Raw genomic sequence first — 16,336 nt, 5'->3', positions numbered from 1 at the left:
CTTTGTTACTTGGTGTCAGTGTATATCTTTGTTACTTGGTGTAAGTGTGTGTCTGTGTTACTGGGAATCAGTGTATGTCTTTGTTACTTGGTGTCAGTGTATGTCTTTGTTACTTGGTGTAAGTGTATGTCTTTGTTACTTGGTGTCAGTGTATGTCTTTGTTACTTGGTGTAAGTGTGTGTCTGTGTTTCTGGGTGTCAGTGTGTGTCTGTGTGACTTGGTGTCAGTGTGTGTCTTTGTTACTTGGTGTCCGTGTTTGTCTGTGTTGCTGGGTGTCAGTTTATGTCTTTGTTACTTGATTTCAGTGTATGTCTTTGTTACTTGGTGTAAGTGTGTGTGTGTGTTACTGGGTATCAGTGTATGTCTTTGTTACTTGGTGTAAGTGTGTGTCTGTGTTACTGGGTATCAGTGTATGTATTTGTTACTTGGTGTCAGTGTATGTCTGTGTTACATGGTGTAAGTGTGTGTCTGTGTTTCTGGGTGTCAGTGTGTGTCTGTGTTACTTGGTGTAAGTGTGTGTCTGTGTTACTGGGTATCAGTGTATGTATTTGTTACTTGGTGTCTGTTTATGTCTCTGTTACTTGGTGTAAGTGTGTGTCTGTGTTACTGGGTATCAGTGTATGTCTTTGTTACTTGGTGTCAGGTGTATGTCTGTGTTACTTGGTGTAAGTGTGTGTCTGTGTTACTGGGTAACAGTGTATGTCTTTGTGACTTGGTGTCAGTGTATGTCTTTGTTACTGGGTGTCAGTGTGTGTCTTTGTGACTTGGTGTCACTATATGTCTGTGTTACTTGGTGTAAGTGTATGTCTTTGTTACTTGGTGTCATTCTATGTCTGTGTTACTTGGTGTAAGTGTGTGTCTTTGTTACTTGGTGTCAGTGTATGTCTTTGTTACTTGGTGTAAGTGTGTGTTTGTGTTACCTGGTGTAAGTGTGTGTCTGTGTTACTTGGTGTCAGTGTATGTCTTTGTTACTTGGTGTCAGTGTATGTCTGTGTCACTTGGTGTCAGTGTGTTTGTTTGTGTTACTGGGTGTCAGTGTGTGTCTGTGTTACGTGGTGTAAGTGTGTGTCTTTGTTACTTGGTGTCAGTGTATGTCTTTGTTACTTGGTGTAAGAGTGCGTTTGTGTTACTTGGTGTAAGTGTGTGTCCGTGTTACTTGGTGTCAGTGTATATCTTTGTTACTTGGTGTCAGTGTATGTCTGTGTCAGTTGGTATCAGTGTGTTTGTTTGTGTTACTGGGTGTCAGTGTGTGTCTGTGTTACTTGGTGTAAGTGTGTGTCTTTGGTACTTGGTGTCCGTGTGTGTCTTTGTTACTGGGTGTCAGTGTAGGTCTTTGTTACTGGGTGTCAGTGTCTGTCTTTGTTACTTGGTGTAAGTGTGTGTCTGTGTTACTGGATATCAGTGTATGTCTTTGTTACTTGGTGTCAGTGTATGTCTGTGCTACTTGGTGTAAGTGTGTGTCTGTGTTACTGGGTATCAGTGTATGTCTTTGTTACTTGGTTTAACTGTGTGTCTGTGTTACTGGGTTTCAGTGTATGTCTTTGTTACTTGGTGTCAGTGTATGTCTTTGTTACTTGGTGTAAGTGTATGTCTTTGTTACTTGGTGTCAGTGTATGTCTTTGTTACTTTGTGTAAGTGTGTGTCTGTGTTACTGGGTGTCAGTGTGTGTCTGTGTTGCTTGGTGTAAGTGTGTGTCTTTGTTACTTGGTGTCCGTGTGTGTCTGTGTTACTGGGTGTCAGTTTATGTCTTTGTCACTTGAAGTCAGTGTATGTCTTTGTTACTTGGTGTAAGTGTGTGTCTGTGTTACTGGGTATCAGTGTCTGTCTTTGTTACTTGGTGTAAGTGTGTGCCTGTGTTACTGGATATCAGTGTATGTCTTTGTTACTTGGTGTCAGTGTATGTCTGTGTTACTTGGTGTAATTGTGTGTCTGTGTTACTGGGTATCAGTGTATGTCTTTGTGACTTGGTGTCAGTGTATGTCTTTGTTACTGGGTGTCAGTGTGTGTCTTTGTGACTTGGTGTAAGTGTATGTCTTTGTTACTTGGTGTAATTGTCTGTCTGTGTTACTGGGTATCAGTGTATGTCTTTGTTACTTTGTGTCAGTGCATGTCAAAATACTTGGTGTAAGTGTATGTCTTTGTTACTTGGTGTAATTGTCTGTCTTTGTTACTTGGTGTCAGTGTATGTCTTTGTTACTTGGTGTAAGTGTGTGTCTTTGTTACTTGGTGTAAGTGTGTGGCTTTGTAACTTGGTGTCAGTGTATCTGTTTGTTACGTGGTGTCAGTGTGTTTCTGTGTTACTGGGCATCAGTGTATGTCTTTGTCACTTGGTATCAGTGTATGTCTTTGTGACTTGGTGCCTGTGTATTTCTGTGTTACTTGGTGTAAGTGTATGTCTTTGTTTCTTGGTGTAAGTGTATGTCTTTGTTACTTGGTGTCAGTGTATGTCTGTGTTACTTGGTGTAACTGTGTCTCTTTGTTACTTGGTGTAAGTGTATGTCTTTGTTACTTGGTGTCAGAGTATGTCTTTGTTAGTTGGTGTCAGTTTGTGTCTTTGTTACTGGGCATCAGTGTATGTCTTTGTGACTTGGTATCATTGTTTGTCTGTGTTACTGGGTGTCAGTGTGTGTCTGTGTTACTTGGTGTAAGTGTGAGTCTTTCTTACTTGGTGTCCTTGTGTGTCTGTCTTACTGGGTGTCAGTGTATGTCTTTGTTACTGGGTGTCGGTGTATGTCTTTGTTACTTGGTGTAAGTGTGTGTCTGTGTTACTGGGTATCAGGGTCTGTCTTTTTTACTTGTTGTAAGTGTGTGTCTTTGTTACTGGGTATAAGTGCATTTCTTTGTTACTTGGGGTCATTGTATGTCTGTGTTACTTGGTGTAAGTGTGTGTCTGTGTTACTGGGTATCAGTGTATGTCTTTGTTACTTTGTGTCAGTGTATGTCAAAATACTTGGTGTCAGTGTATGTCTGTGTTACTTGGTGCACGTGTGTGTCTTTGAAACTTGGTGTCAGTGTATGTCTTTGTTACATGGTGTCAGTGTGTGTCTTTGTTACTGGGTATCAGTGCATGTCTTTGTTACTTGCTGTCATTGTATGTCTGTGTTACTAGGTGTCAGTGTGTGTCTGTGTTACTTGGTGTAAGTGTGTGTCTTTGAAACTTGGTGTCAGTGTATGTCTTTGTTACTTGGTGTCAGTGTGTGTCTTTGTAACTGGGTATCAGTGCATGTCTTTGTTACTTGGTGTCAGTGTATGTCTGTGTTACTTGGTGTAACTGTGTGTCTTTGAAACTTGGTGTCAGTGTATGTCTTTGTTACTTGGTGTAAGTGTGTGTCTGTGTTACTGGGTATCAGGGTCTGTCTTTTTTACTTGTTGTAAGTGTGTGTCTTTGTTACTGGGTATAAGTGCTTGTCTTTGTTACTTGGTGTCATTGTATGTCTGTGTTACTTGGTGTAAGTGTGTGTCTGTGTTACTGGGTATCAGTGTATGTCTTTGTTACTTGGTGTCAGTGTATGTCAAAATACTTGGTGTAAGTGTATGTCTTTGTTACTTGGTGTAAGTGTCTGTCTTTGTTACTTGGTGTCAGTGTATGTCTGTGTTACTTGGTGTAAGTGTGTGTCTTTGTTACTTGGTGTAAGTGTGTGGCTTTGTTACTTGGTGTCAGTTTGTGTATGTGTTACTGGGCATCAGTGTATGTCTTTGTGACTTGGTATCAGTGTATGTCTTTGTGACTTGGTGTCAGTGTATGTCTTTTATACTGGGTGTCAGTGTGTGTCTGTGTTACTTGGTGTCAGTGTATGTCTTTTATACTGTGTTTCAGTGTTTGTTTGTGTTACTGGGTGTCAGTGTGTGTCTGTGACACTAGGTGTCAGTATTTAGTTTAGTTTAGAGATACAGCACTTAAACAGGCCCTTCGGCCCACCGAATGTGTGCCGACCATCAACCACCCATTTATACTAATCCTACACTAATCCCGTATTCTTATCACATCTCCAACTGTACCTATATATTTCCCTTCCACCTACCTATACTAGGGGCAATTTATGATGGCCAATTAACCTATCAACCTGTAAGTCTTTGGCATGTGGGAGGAAACCGGAGCACCGGGAGGAAACGCACGCAGACACAGGGAGAACTTGCAAACTCCGCACAGGCAGTACCCAGAATCGAACCCGGGTCCCTGGAGCTGTGAGGCTGCGGTGCTAACCACTGCGCCAATGTGCCCCCACCCCCCCCAAGTGTGTGCCTGTGTTACTGGGTATCAGTGTCTGTCTTTGTTACTTGGTGTCAGTGTATGTCTGTGTTACTTGATGTAAGTGTGTGTCTTTGTTACTTGGTGTAAGTGTATGTCTTTGTTACTTGGTGCCAGTGTATGTCTTTGTTACTTGGTGTAAGTGTGTGTCTGTGTTACTGGGTGCCAGTGTGTGTCTGTGTTACTTTGTGTAAGTGTGTGTCTTTGTTACTTGGTGTCCGTGTGTGTCTGTGTTACTGGGTGTCTGTTTATGTCTTTGTTACTTGGTGTCAGTGTATGTCTTTGTTACTTGGTGTAAGTGTGTATCTGTATTACTGGGTATCAGTGTCTGTCTATGTTACTTGGTGTAAGTGTGTGTCTGTGTTACTGGGTGTCAGTGTATGTCTTTGTTACTTGGTGTAAGTGTATGTCTTTGTTACTTGGTGTAAGTGTGTGTTTGTGTTACTTGTTGTAAGTGTGTGTCTGTGTTACTTGGTGTCAGTGTATGTCTTTGTTACTTCGTGTCAGTGTATGTCTGTGTCACTTGGTGTCAGTGTGTTTGTTTGTGTTACTGGGTGTCAGTGCGTGTCTGTGTTACTTGGTGTAAGTGTGTGCCTTTGTTACTTGGTGTCCGTGTGTGTCTGTGTTACTGGGTGTCAGTGTATGTCTTTGTTACTGGGTGTCAGTGTAAGTCTTTGTTACTTGGTGTAAGTGTGTGACTGTGTTACTGGGTACCAGTGTCTGTCTTTTTTAATTGGTGCAAGTGTGTGTCTGTGTTACTGGGTATCAGTGTATGTCTTTGTTACTTGGTGTCAGTGTATGTCTCTGTTACTTGGTGTAAGTGTGTGTCTGTGTTACTGGGTATCAGTGTATTTCTTTGTGACTTGGTGTCAGTGTATGTCTTTGTTACTGGGTGTCTGTGTGTGTCTTTGTGACTTGGTGTCAGTGTATGTCTGTGTTACTTAGTGTAAGTGTATGTCTTTGTTACCTGGTGTCAGTCTGTGTCTGTGTTACTTGGTGTAAGTGTGTGTCTTTGTGACTTGGTGTCAGTGTATGTCTGTGTTACTTAGTGTAAGTGTATGTCTTTGTTACCTGGTGTCAGTCTGTGTCTGTGTTACTTGGTGTAAGTGTGTGTCTTTGTTACTTGGTGTCAGTGTATGTCTTTGTTACTTGGTGTAAGAGTGCGTTTGTGTTACTTGGTGTTAGTGTGTGTCCGTGTTACTTGGTGTCAGTGTATATCTTTGTTACTTGGTGTCAGTGTATGTCTGTGTCAGTTGGTATCAGTGTGTTTGTTTGTGTTACTGGGTGTCAGTGTGTGTCTGTGTTACTTGGTGTAAGTGTGTGTCTTTGGTACTTGGTGTCCGTGTGTGTCTTTGTTACTGGGTGTCAGTGTAGGTCTTTGTTACTGGGTGTCAGTGTCTGTCTTTGTTACTTGGTGTAAGTGTGTGTCTGTGTTACTGGATATCAGTGTATGTCTTTGTTACTTGGTGTCAGTGTATGTCTGTGCTACTTGGTGTAAGTGTGTGTCCGTGTTACTGGGTGTCAGTGTATGTCTTTGTTACTTGGTGTAACTGTGTGTCTGTGTTACTGGGTTTCAGTGTATGTCTTTGTTACTTGGTGTCAGTGTATGTCTTTGTTACTTGGTGTAAGTGTATGTCTTTGTTACTTGGTGTCAGTGTATGTATTTGTTACTTTGTGTAAGTGTGTGTCTGTGTTACTGGGTGTCAGTGTGTGTCTGTGTTGCTTGGTGTAAGTGTGTGTCTTTGTTACTTGGTGTCCGTGTGTGTCTGTGTTACTGGGTGTCAGTTTATGTCTTTGTCACTTGAAGTCAGTGCATGTCTTTGTTACTTTGTGTAAGTGTGTGTCTGTGTTACTGGGTATCAGTGTCTGTCTTTGTTACTTGGTGTAAGTGTGTGCCTGTGTTACTGGATATCAGTGTATGTCTTTGTTACTTGGTGTCAGTGTATGTCTGTGTTACTTGGTGTAATTGTGTGTCTGTGTTACTGGGTAACAGTGTATGTCTTTTTGACTTGGTGTCAGTGTATGTCTTTGTTACTGGGTGTCAGTGTGTGTCTTTGTGACTTGGTGTCCATGTATGTCTTTGTTACTTGGTGTAAGTGTGTGTCTGTGTTACTGGGTATCAGTGTATGTCATTGTTACTTGGTGTAAGTATGTGTCAAAATACTTGGTGTCAGTGAATGTCTTTGTTAATGGGTGTCAGTGTGTGTCTTCGTGACTTGGTGTCAGTGTATGTCTTTGTTACTTGGTGTAAGTGTGTGTCTGTGTTTCTGGGTATCAGTGTATGTCTTTGTTACTTGGTGTCAGTTTATGTCTCTGTTACATGGTGTAAGTGTGTGTCTGTGTTACTGGGTATCAGTGTCTATTTTTTCACTTGGTGTAAGTGTGTGTCTGTGCTACTGGGTATCAGTGTAGGTCTTTGTTACTTGGTGTCAGGTGTATGTCTGTATTACTTGGTGTAAGTGTGTGCCTGTGTTACTGGGTATCAGTGTATGTCTTTGTGACTTGGTGTCAGTGTATGTCTTTGTTACTGGGTGTCAGTGTGTGTCTTTGTGACTTGGTGTCACTATATGTCTGTGTTACTTGGTGTAAGTGTAAGTCTTTGTTACTTGGTGTCAGTCTATGTCTGTGTTACTTGGTGTAAGTGTGTGTCTTTGTTACTTCGTGTAAGTGTATGTCTTTGTTACTTGGTGTCAGTGTATGTCTTTGTTACTTGGTGTAAGTGTGTGTCTGTGTTTCTGGGTGTCAGTGTGTGTCTGTGTTACTTGGTGTAAGTGTGTGTCTTTGTTACTTGGTGTCCATGTGTGTCTGCGTTGCTGGGTGTCAGTTTATGTCTTTGTTACTTGATTTCAGTGTCTGTCTTTGTTACTTGGTGTCCGTGTGTGTCTGTGTTACTGGTTGTAAGTGTATGTCTTTGTTACTTGGTGTCAGTGTATGTCTTTGTTACTTGGTGTAAGTGCGTGTCTGTGTTTCTGGGTGCCAGTGTGTGTCTGTGTTAATTGGTGTAAGTGTGTGTCTTTGTTACTTGGTGTACGTGTGTGTGTGTGTTACTGGGTATCAGTGTCTGTCTTTGATACTTGGTGTAAGTGTGTGTCTGTGTTACTGGGTATCAGTGTATGTCTTTGTTACTTGGTGTCAGTGTATGTCTGTGTTACTTGGTGTAATTGTGTGTCTGTGTTACTGGGTATCAGTGTATGTCTTTGTGACTTGGTGTCAGTGTATGTCTTTGTTGCATGGTGTATGTGTGTGTCTGTGTTACTGGGTATCAGTTTATGTCTTTGTTACTTGGTGTAAGTGTGTGTCTGTGTTTCTGGGTATCAGTGTATGTCTTTGTTACTTGGTGTCAGTTTATGTCTCTGTTACTTGGTGTAAGTGTGTGTCTGTGTTACTGGGTATCAGTGTCTGTCTTTTTTACTTGGTGTAAGTGCATGTCTGTGTTACTGGGTATCAGTGTATGTCTTTGTTACTTGGTGTCAGGTGTATGTCTGTGTTACTTGGTGTAAGTGTGTGTCTGTGTAACTGGGTATCAGTGTATGTCTTTGTGACTTGGTGTCAGTGTATGTCTTTGTTACTGGGCGTCAGTGTGTGTCTTTGTGACTTGGTGTCAATATATGTCTGTGTTACTTGGTGTAAGTGTATGTCTTTGTTACTTGGTGTCAGTCTATGTCTGTGTTACTTGGTGTAAGTGTGTGTCTTTGTTACTTGGTGTCAGTGTATGTCTTTGTTACTTGGTGTAAGTGTGTGTTTGTGTTACCTGGTGTAAGTGTGTGTCTGTGTTACTTGGTGTCAGTGTATGTCTTTGTTACTTGGTGTCAGTGTATGTCTGTGTCACTTGGTGTCTGTGTGTTTGTTTGTGTTACTGGGTGTCAGTGTGTGTCTGTGTTACTTGGTGTAAGTGTGGGACTTTGTTACTTGTTGTCTGTGTGTGTCTGTGTTACTGGGTGTCAGTGTATGTCTTTGTTACTGTGTCTCAGTGTATGTCTTTGTTACTTGGTGTAAGTGTGTGTCTGTGTTACTGGGTGTCAGTGTCTGTCTTTGTTACTTGGTGTAAGTGTGTGTCTGTGTTACTGGGTATCAGTGTATGTCTTTGTTACTTGCTGTCAGTGTATGTCTGTGCTACTTGGTGTAAGTGTGTGTCTGTGTTACTGGGTATCAGTGTATGTCTTTGTTACTTGTTGTAAGTGTGTGTCTGTGTTACAGGGAATCAGTGTATGTCTTTGTTACTTGCTGTAAGTGTATGTCTTTGTTACTTGGTGTCTGTGTGTGTCTGTGTTACTGGGTGTCAGTGTATGTCTTTGTTACTGTGTCTCAGTGTATGTCTTTGTTACTTGGTGTAAGTGTGTGTCTGTGTTACTGGGTGTCAGTGTCTGTCTTTGTTACTTAGTGTAAGTGTGTGTCTGTGTTACTGGGTATCAGTGTGTGTCTGTGTTACTGGGTATCAGTGTATGTCTTTGTTACTTGTTGTAAGTGTGTGTCTGTGTTACTGGGAATCAGTGTATGTCTTTGTTACTTGGTGTAAGTGTATGTCTTTGTTACTTGGTGTCAGTGTATGTCTTTGTTACTTGGTGTAAGTGTGTGTCTGTGTTTCTGGGTTTCAGTGTGTGTCTGTGTTACTTGGTGTAAGTGTGTGTCTTTGTTACTTGGTGTCCGTGTGTGTCTGCGTTGCTGGGTGTCAGTTTATGTCTTTGTTACCTGATTTCAGTGCATGTCTTTGTTACTTGGTGTAAGTGTGTGTGTGTGTTACTGGGTATCAGTGTCTGTCTTTGTTACTTGGTGTAAGTGTGTGTCTGTTTTACTGGGTATCAGTGTATGTCTTTGTTACTTGGTGTCAGTGTATGACTTTGTTACTTGGTGTAAGTGTATGTCTTTGTTACTTGGTGTCAGTGTATGTCTTTGTTAATTGGTGTAAGTGTGTGTCTGTGTTTCTGGGTGTCAGTGTGTGTCTGTGTTACTTGGTGCAAGTGTGTGTCTTTGTTACTTGGTGTCCATGTGTGTCTGTGTTGCTGGGTGTCAGTTTATGTCTTTGTTACTTGATTTCAGTGTATGTCTTTGTTACTTGGTGTCAGGTGTATGTCTGTGTTACTTGGTGTAAGTGTGTGTCTGTGTAACTGGGTATCAGTGTATGTCTTTGTGACTTGGTGTCAGTGTATGTCTTTGTTACTGGGTGTCAGTGTGTGTCTTTGTGACTTGGTGTCACTATATGTCTGTGTTACTTGGTGTAAGTGTATGTCTTTGTTACTTGGTGTCAGTCTATGTCTGTGTTACTTGGTGTAAGTGTGTGTCTGTGTTACTGGGTATCAGTGTATGTCTTTGTTACTTGGTGTCAGTGTATGTCTGTGTTACTTGGTGTAATTGTGTGTCTGTGTTACTGGGTATCAGTGTATGTCTTTGTGACTTGGTGTCAGTGTATGTCTTTGTTGCATGGTGTATGTGTGTGTCTGTGTTACTGGGTATCAGTTTATGTCTTTGTTACTTGGTGTAAGTGTGTGTCTGTGTTTCTGGGTATCAGTGTATGTCTTTGTTACTTGGTGTCAGTTTATGTCTCTGTTACTTGGTGTAAGTGTGTGTCTGTGTTACTGGGTATCAGTGTCTGTCTTTTTTACTTGGTGTAAGTGCATGTCTGTGTTACTGGGTATCAGTGTATGTCTTTGTTACTTGGTGTCAGGTGTATGTCTGTGTTACTTGGTGTAAGTGTGTGTCTGTGTAACTGGGTATCAGTGTATGTCTTTGTGACTTGGTGTCAGTGTATGTCTTTGTTACTGGGTGTCAGTGTGTGTCTTTGTGACTTGGTGTCAATATATGTCTGTGTTACTTGGTGTAAGTGTATGTCTTTGTTACTTGGTGTCAGTCTATGTCTGTGTTACTTGGTGTAAGTGTGTGTCTTTGTTACTTGGTGTCAGTGTATGTCTTTGTTACTTGGTGTAAGTGTGTGTTTGTGTTACCTGGTGTAAGTGTGTGTCTGTGTTACTTGGTGTCAGTGTATGTCTTTGTTACTTGGTGTCAGTGTATGTCTGTGTCACTTGGTGTCTGTGTGTTTGTTTGTGTTACTGGGTGTCAGTGTGTGTCTGTGTTACTTGGTGTAAGTGTGGGACTTTGTTACTTGTTGTCTGTGTGTGTCTGTGTTACTGGGTGTCAGTGTATGTCTTTGTTACTGTGTCTCAGTGTATGTCTTTGTTACTTGGTGTAAGTGTGTGTCTGTGTTACTGGGTGTCAGTGTCTGTCTTTGTTACTTGGTGTAAGTGTGTGTCTGTGTTACTGGGTATCAGTGTATGTCTTTGTTACTTGCTGTCAGTGTATGTCTGTGCTACTTGGTGTAAGTGTGTGTCTGTGTTACTGGGTATCAGTGTATGTCTTTGTTACTTGTTGTAAGTGTGTGTCTGTGTTACAGGGAATCAGTGTATGTCTTTGTTACTTGCTGTAAGTGTATGTCTTTGTTACTTGGTGTCTGTGTGTGTCTGTGTTACTGGGTGTCAGTGTATGTCTTTGTTACTGTGTCTCAGTGTATGTCTTTGTTACTTGGTGTAAGTGTGTGTCTGTGTTACTGGGTGTCAGTGTCTGTCTTTGTTACTTAGTGTAAGTGTGTGTCTGTGTTACTGGGTATCAGTGTGTGTCTGTGTTACTGGGTATCAGTGTATGTCTTTGTTACTTGTTGTAAGTGTGTGTCTGTGTTACTGGGAATCAGTGTATGTCTTTGTTACTTGGTGTAAGTGTATGTCTTTGTTACTTGGTGTCAGTGTATGTCTTTGTTACTTGGTGTAAGTGTGTGTCTGTGTTTCTGGGTTTCAGTGTGTGTCTGTGTTACTTGGTGTAAGTGTGTGTCTTTGTTACTTGGTGTCCGTGTGTGTCTGTGTTGCTGGGTGTCAGTTTATGTCTTTGTTACCTGATTTCAGTGCATGTCTTTGTTACTTGGTGTAAGTGTGTGTGTGTGTTACTGGGTATCAGTGTCTGTCTTTGTTACTTGGTGTAAGTGTGTGTCTGTTTTACTGGGTATCAGTGTATGTCTTTGTTACTTGGTGTCAGTGTATGACTTTGTTACTTGGTGTAAGTGTATGTCTTTGTTACTTGGTGTCAGTGTATGTCTTTGTTAATTGGTGTAAGTGTGTGTCTGTGTTTCTGGGTGTCAGTGTGTGTCTGTGTTACTTGGTGTAAGTGTGTGTCTTTGTTACTTGGTGTCCATGTGTGTCTGTGTTGCTGGGTGTCAGTTTATGTCTTTGTTACTTGATTTCAGTGTATGTCTTTGTTACTTGGTGTCAGGTGTATGTCTGTGTTACTTGGTGTAAGTGTGTGTCTGTGTAACTGGGTATCAGTATATGTCTTTGTGACTTGGTGTCAGTGTATGTCTTTGTTACTGGGTGTCAGTGTGTGTCTTTGTGACTTGGTGTCACTATATGTCTGTGTTACTTGGTGTAAGTGTATGTCTTTGTTACTTGGTGTCAGTCTATGTCTGTGTTACTTGGTGTAAGTGTGTGTCTTTGTTACTTGGTGTCAGTGTATGTCTTTGTTACTTGGTGTAAGTGTGTGTTTGTGTTACCTGGTGTAAGTGTGTGTCTGTGTTACTTGGTGTCAGTGTATGTCTTTGTTACTTGGTGTCAGTGTATGTCTGTGTCACTTGGTGTCAGTGTGTTTGTTTGTGTTACTGGGTGTCAGTGTGTGTCTGTGTTACTTGGTGTAAGTGTGGGACTTTGTTACTTGTTGTCTGTGTGTGTCTGTGTTACTGGGTGTCAGTGTATGTCTTTGTTACTGTGTCTCAGTGTATGTCTTTGTTACTTGGTGTCAGTGTGTGTCTGTGTTACTGGGTGTCAGTGTCTGTCTTTGTTACTTGGTGTAAGTGTGTGTCTGTGTTACTGGGTATCAGTGTATGTCTTTGTTACTTGGTGTCAGTGTATGTCTGTGCTACTTGGTGTAAGTGTGTGTCTGTGTTACTGGGTATCAGTGTATGTCTTTGTTACTTGTTGTAAGTGTGTGTCTGTGTTACAGGGAATCAGTGTATGTCTTTGTTACTTGCTGTAAGTGTATGTCTTTGTTACTTGGTGTCTGTGTGTGTCTGTGTTACTGGGTGTCAGCGTATGTCTTTCTTACTGTGTCTCAGTGTATGTCTTTGTTACTTGGTGTAAGTGTGTGTCTGTGTTACTGGGTGTCAGTGTCTGTCTTTGTTACTTAGTGTAAGTGTGTGTCTGTGTTACTGGGTATCAGTGTGTGTCTGTGTTACTGGGTATCAGTGTATGTCTTTGTTACTTGTTGTAAGTGTGTGTCTGTGTTACTGGGAATCAGTGTATGTCTTTGTTACTTGGTGTAAGTGTGTGTCTGTGTTTCTGGGTTTCAGTGTGTGTCTGTGTTACTTGGTGTAAGTGTGTGTCTTTGTTACTTGGTGTCCGTGTGTGTCTGTGTTGCTGGGTGTCAGTTTATGTCTTTGTTACCTGATTTCAGTGCATGTCTTTGTTACTTGTTGTAAGTGTGTGTGTGTGTTACTGGGTATCAGTGTCTGTCTTTGTTACTTGGTGTAAGTGTGTGTCTGTTTTACTGGGTATCAGTGTATGTCTTTGTTACTTGGTGTCAGTGTATCACTTTGTTACTTGGTGTAAGTGTATGTCTTTGTTACTTGGTGTCAGTGTATGTCTTTGTTAATTGGTGTAAGTGTGTGTCTGTGTTTCTGGGTGTCAGTGTGTGTCTGTGTTACTTGGTGTAAGTGTGTGTCTTTGTTACTTGGTGTCCATGTGTGTCTGTGTTGCTGGGTGTCAGTTTATGTCTTTGTTACTTGATTTCAGTGTATGTCTTTGTTACTTGGTGTAAGTGTGTGTGTGTGTTACTGGGTATCAGTGTCTGTCTTTGTTACTTGGTGTAAGTGTGTCTGTGTTACTGGGTATCAGTGTATGTATTTGTTACTTGGTGTCAGTGTATGTCTGTGTTACTTGGTGTAATTGTGTGTCTGTGTTACTGGGTATCAGTGTATGTCTTTGTGACTTGGTGTAAGTGTATGTCTGTGTTACTGGGTATCAGTGTATGTCTTTGTTACTTGGTGTAAGTGTGTGTCTGTGTCACTTGGTTTCAGTGTATGTCTTTGTTACTTGGTGTCAGTGTATGTCTTTGTTACTTGGTGTAAGTGTGTGTCTGTGTTACTGGGTGTCAGTGTGCGCCTGTGTTACTTGGTGTAAATGTATGTCTTTGTTACTTGGTGTCAGTGTATGTCTTTGTTACTTGGTGTCAGTGTATATCTTTGTTACTTGGTGTAAGTGTGTGTCTGTGTTACTGGGAATCAGTGTATGTCTTTGTTACTTGGTGTCAGTGTATGTCTTTGTTACTTGGTGTAAGTGTATGTCTTTGTTACTTGGTGTCAGTGTATGTCTTTGTTACTTGGTGTAAGTGTGTGTCTGTGTTTCTGGGTGTCAGTGTGTGTCTGTGTGACTTGGTGTCAGTGTGTGTCTTTGTTACTTGGTGTCCGTGTTTGTCTGTGTTGCTGGGTGTCAGTTTATGTCTTTGTTACTTGATTTCAGTGTATGTCTTTGTTACTTGGTGTAAGTGTGTGTGTGTGTTACTGGGTATCAGTGTATGTCTTTGTTACTTGGTGTAAGTGTGTGTCTGTGTTACTGGGTATCAGTGTATGTATTTGTTACTTGGTGTCAGTGTATGTCTGTGTTACATGGTGTAAGTGTGTGTCTGTGTTTCTGGGTGTCAGTGTGTGTCTGTGTTACTTGGTGTAAGTGTGTGTCTGTGTTACTGGGTATCAGTGTATGTATTTGTTACTTGGTGTCTGTTTATGTCTCTGTTACTTGGTGTAAGTGTGTGTCTGTGTTACTGGGTATCAGTGTATGTCTTTGTTACTTGGTGTCAGGTGTATGTCTGTGTTACTTGGTGTAAGTGTGTGTCTGTGTTACTGGGTAACAGTGTATGTCTTTGTGACTTGGTGTCAGTGTATGTCTTTGTTACTGGGTGTCAGTGTGTGTCTTTGTGACTTGGTGTCACTATATGTCTGTGTTACTTGGTGTAAGTGTATGTCTTTGTTACTTGGTGTCATTCTATGTCTGTGTTACTTGGTGTAAGTGTGTGTCTTTGTTACTTGGTGTCAGTGTATGTCTTTGTTACTTGGTGTAAGTGTGTGTTTGTGTTACCTGGTGTAAGTGTGTGTCTGTGTTACTTGGTGTCAGTGTATGTCTTTGTTACTTGGTGTCAGTGTATGTCTGTGTCACTTGGTGTCAGTGTGTTTGTTTGTGTTACTGGGTGTCAGTGTGTGTCTGTGTTACTTGGTGTAAGTGTGGGACTTTGTTACTTGGTGTCTGTGTGTGTCTGTGTTACTGGGTGTCAGTGTATGTCTTTGTTACTGTGTCTCAGTGTATATCTTTGTTACTTGGTGTAAGTGTGTGTCTGTGTTACTGGGTGTCAGTGTCTGTCTTTGTTACTTGGTGTAAGTGTGTGTCTGTGTTACTGGGTATCAGTGTATGTCTTTGTTACTTGGTGTCAGTGTATGTCTGTGCTACTTGGTGTAAGTGTGTGTCTGTGTTACTGGGTATCAGTGTATGTCTTTGTTACTTGTTGTAAGTGTGTGTCTGTGTTACAGGGAATCAGTGTATGTCTTTATTACTTGGTGTAAGTGTATGTCTTTGTTACTTGGTATCAGTGTATGTCATTGTTACTTGGTGTAAGTGTGAGTCTGTGTTTCTGGGTTTCAGTGTGTGTCTGTGTTACTTGGTATAAGTGTGTGTCTTTGTTACTTTGTGTCCTTGATTTTCTGTGTTGCTGGGTGTCAGTTTATGTCTTTGTTACTTGATTTCAGTGTATGTCTTTGTTACTTGGTGTAAGTGTGTGTGTGTGTTACTGGGTATCAGTGTCTGTCTTTGTTATTTGGTGTAAGAGTGTGTCTGTGTTACTGGGTATCAGTGTATGTCTTTGTTACTTGGTGTCAGTGTATGTCTTTGTTACTTGGTGTAAGTGTATGTCTTTGTTACTTGGTGTCAGTGTATGTCTTTGTTACTTGGTGTAAGTGTGTTTCTGTGTTTCTGGGTGTCAGTGTGAGTCTGTGTTACTTGGTGTAAGTGTGTGTCTTTGTTACTTGTTGTCCGTGTGTGTCTGTGTTGCTCGGTGTCAGTTTATGTCTTTGTTACTTGATTTCAGTGCATGTCTTTGTTACTTGGTGTAATTGTGTGTCTGTGTTACTGGGTATCAGTGTATGTCTTTGTGACTTGGTGTCAGTGTATGTCTTTGTTACTTGGTGTATGTGTGTGTCTGTGTTACTGGGTATCAGTGTATGTCTTTGTTACTTGGTGTAATTGTGTGTCTGTGTTACTGGGTATCAGTGTATGTCTTTGTTACTTGGTGTAAGTGTGTGTCTGTGTTACTGGGTTTCAGTGTATGTCTTTGTTACTTGGTGTCAGTGTATGTCTTTGTTTCTTGGTGTAAGTGTGTGTCTGTGTTACTGGGTGTCAGTGTGCGCCTGTGTTACTTGGTGTAAATGTATGTCTTTGTTACTTGGTGTCAGTGTATGTCTTTGTTACTTGCTGTCAGTGTATATCTTTGTTACTTGGTGTAAGTGTGTGCCTGTGTTACTGGGAATCAGTGTATGTCTTAGATACTTGGTGTCAGTGTATGTCTTTGTTACTTGGTGTAAGTGTATGTCTTTGTTACTTGGTGTCAGTGTATGTCTTTGTTACTTGGTGTAAGTGTGTGTCTGTGTTTCTGGGTGTCAGTGTGTGTCTGTGTGACTTGGTGTAAGTGTGTGTCTTTGTTACTTGGTGTCCGTGTTTGTCTGTGTTGCTGGGTGTCAGTTTATGTCTTTGTTACTTGGTGTCAGTGTATGTCTTTGTTACTTGGTGTAAGTGTATGTCTTTGTTACTTGGTGTCAGTGTATGTCTTTGTTACTTGGTGTAAGTGTGTGTCTGTGTTTCTGGGTGTCAGTGTGTGTCTGTGTTACTTGGTGTAAGTGTGTGTCTTTGTTACTTGGTGTCCGTGTGTGTCTGTGTTGCTGGGTGTCAGTTTATGTCTTTGTTACTTGATTTCAGTGTATGTCTTTGTTACTTGGTGTACGTGTGTGTGTGTGTTACTGGGTATCAGTGTCTGTCTTTGTTACTTGGTGTAAGTGTGTGTCTGTGTTACTGGGTA

The sequence above is a fragment of the Heterodontus francisci genome, unplaced genomic scaffold (assembly GCF_036365525.1).
Source record: "Heterodontus francisci isolate sHetFra1 unplaced genomic scaffold, sHetFra1.hap1 HAP1_SCAFFOLD_89, whole genome shotgun sequence".
Classification (NCBI taxonomy): Eukaryota; Metazoa; Chordata; class Chondrichthyes; order Heterodontiformes; family Heterodontidae; genus Heterodontus; species Heterodontus francisci.
Note: the sequence above shows the minus strand (reverse complement) of the source record.